Source organism: Gymnoscopelus braueri, assembly GCF_963280865.1.
Source record: "Gymnoscopelus braueri genome assembly, chromosome: 22".
Classification (NCBI taxonomy): Eukaryota; Metazoa; Chordata; class Actinopteri; order Myctophiformes; family Myctophidae; genus Gymnoscopelus; species Gymnoscopelus braueri.
In genome coordinates this window covers 31,805,056-31,807,555 of record NC_137624.1, presented here as the reverse complement: position 1 = coordinate 31,807,555, position 2,500 = coordinate 31,805,056, and the positions used below count along the sequence as shown (strand labels likewise).

Sequence of the window (2,500 nt, the reverse complement as noted above, 5' to 3'; positions counted from 1 at the left end):
TAACCTTTGTCTAATAGTTTTTTGTCTTAGTGCTTTAATACCAAGGTCAGATTGACAGCATCGAGGTCTTAATCATAACCAATGAATATTAGTCACAATTTCACTCCCCGGGCCATATTTTCGCCGGTGCCTTACCAATTATCCCTAAACTTCTTTGCCATTTTTTACTATTTTCAAATAGTTTAAATAGCCAATCTACAAGCTCACAACGTGTCGATGTAGATCGGCTTGTTGAACTATTTGAAAATGTTTTTAAAAATAGTAAAAAATGGCAAAGAAGTTTATGGATAATGGGTAAGGCACTGGCGAAAATATGTCCCCCCAGCTATTAACCCACTTTGCCCTATTTTCAAACAAAATAATTGATCTATAAGCTCATCACATCACTCTTACATTTTTGTCTTGGAGTTTTTATTTGTTTATGTATAATTATTTTTTGAACGATTTTTAATTCTTTTGGAGGAAAGAAAAAAAATCTTTGAAAAATTCCAACCGAACGACATGCCCAAAATAGGGCCGCCAGGTGCCTATTGGTCCATTGAGCAGTGGTTCTCAAAGTGGGGTCCAGGGACCCCCAGGGGTCCTTGAGGGGGTTCCAATGGGTCCCCAGCAGCAAAGTGAATTAACATAGCATCAAAATCTGTTTACGCACTTTAACCCCTATCAGCTATTTTAAAATAGCCGATCTACAAGCTCACAACATGTGAGCTGGTGGATCTTCTTTTTTCAAAAGAAAATATTGGGAAAAAAACGGTTTAAAATTTGGAATATACCTTTTAAACATTTTAACAACACAAACCCCCATCTTGTATGGGGGTCCCTGGCACAACATATTTTCAAATGGGGGGTCTGTGGCCAAATACATATTAATGTGGGGGGTCCTTGACGCTAAATAGTTTGAGAACCACTGCCATAAAGAAATGCAGCTTTTGTCTTGTGATTGTAGCACATCGCTGTATACTGTAGTGTGGTTTGGATGGCTGAATTGGTAGGATATAGCCTATAGTCATACTTTTCATCATAAGACACAATAATGTTATCACATTATTGTAATAACACTTGCATGTTATTACATGTTATTACTGTACATGTTATTACATGTTATCAAATGCATTATGTGCTGCAGAGCAGTGAGTCTTGATAAGTGATAAGTTTTGCTTTCTCACACAGAGGTGTAATATGGGCTGAAGGGCACTCGGGTGGCACAGTGGTCTGCCCACCACCGCAAAGGTTGTGGGTTCAAATCCAACGTGGTGCATCCGGCTTATGTTGAGTGTCTATAACAAAATTGACTTCGGCTTGACAATCGGCTTCCCTCCCCCGAAACATGGGGAAGGGAAGCCGGGCGTTGGGGTTGATATTCGGGGGTTGGGGGGGATATTTGTCACTACATGTAGTCCCATGGGCTGGGGGGGGGGGGGGGGCAGCACCTGTCAGCAGGGAGTGTTGGGGCGGAAGGAGTAGGATGAAGGCTCTAGGTCCTTCCGGTGGGGGCTCCTCACTGGCAGGTGAGCCAGTAGGATACAACAGCAGTGACAACACACACAAAACAAATGTGTGCGGGGGGGAATGAATTGTATAATGACTAAATTGGGGAGAAAAGGGGGTAAAAAAAAACAACACCAAAATAAGGTTGAAATATTACATATTTTGTCAGAATCTGAATCCAATACAAGACAATATTCTATTTTGACAAAATAAATCAAATGTTTTGTGACCCTCAGTCATTAAGGCTACAAAGTGAACGTTTAGGCTATATAGCCTGTTTGATCCGTCTCCTCTCCAGATATATTGAACCATATTCTGTAGGTTTAGAAATGTTACCCTGAAGAATTTGGTTCTAAACTGAGATATTATAGGCCTAACCATTTGAAAATAATAATAATAATAATAATTACAAAATATGTTGTAATAATAATAATAAATTAATATTAATAGTGTAAAAATAGGCTACATATTATATGTCACACAGTAGTGTAGTGTCTGTCAGTCAGTCAGTCAGTCAGTCAGTCATACTAATGATGCTACCTTGATCTCCAGGTGCTTCATAAAGTGACAGATCTGACAGCCTGCAGTCGGGAACTGAACCGCTGGACGGAGCTAGAAGACAAACACATCATCATCCTCATTACATCGTTGTTGCACAAGGATTAATGTGCAAGAAGTAACTGACTGAAAGGTGAGTTATAGCACACGTAGGCCTATTGTCGTAATACTATACCTAACCTGCCCATTGATTCTCAAAAGTTTTTTTTTTTTTTAAATGTATTTCAAGGACCCTCTTGAGAGTGACCATTTTAGGGTCCATTTGGTTCCATTTCGGTTCCATTTTGTACACTCAGAAGATGCAAAATATAAGGTACTTACCCGGTTGGCCCAAATTTTAACTAGCGGTCCGGAGTCTTTGTGCACTGTATTAGTTCATATTTTTCAATAAAGAAGTGTTTTAATCCCGTCTGTGGCCGAACGCCATTTCCCCCCCCCCCTCGTTTACTTCCTG

The 2,500-nt window shown here is 39.9% G+C and overlaps 2 protein-coding genes across 2 annotated transcripts in view; both read left to right on the top strand.

The window, feature by feature from the left end:
- cetn3 (centrin 3) overlaps window positions 1-2,500 on the top strand; it is a 180,732-nt gene that overhangs the window by 19,317 nt on the left and 158,915 nt on the right. The gene's annotated exons all lie outside the window — the stretch shown is intronic.
- mef2ca (myocyte enhancer factor 2ca) overlaps window positions 1-2,500 on the top strand; it is a 31,741-nt gene that overhangs the window by 869 nt on the left and 28,372 nt on the right. The window contains exon 2 of the mRNA XM_080419846.1: window positions 2,041-2,179. The gene's annotated coding sequence lies outside the window, so the exon portion shown is untranslated. The remainder of the gene's footprint in view (window positions 1-2,040; window positions 2,180-2,500) is intronic.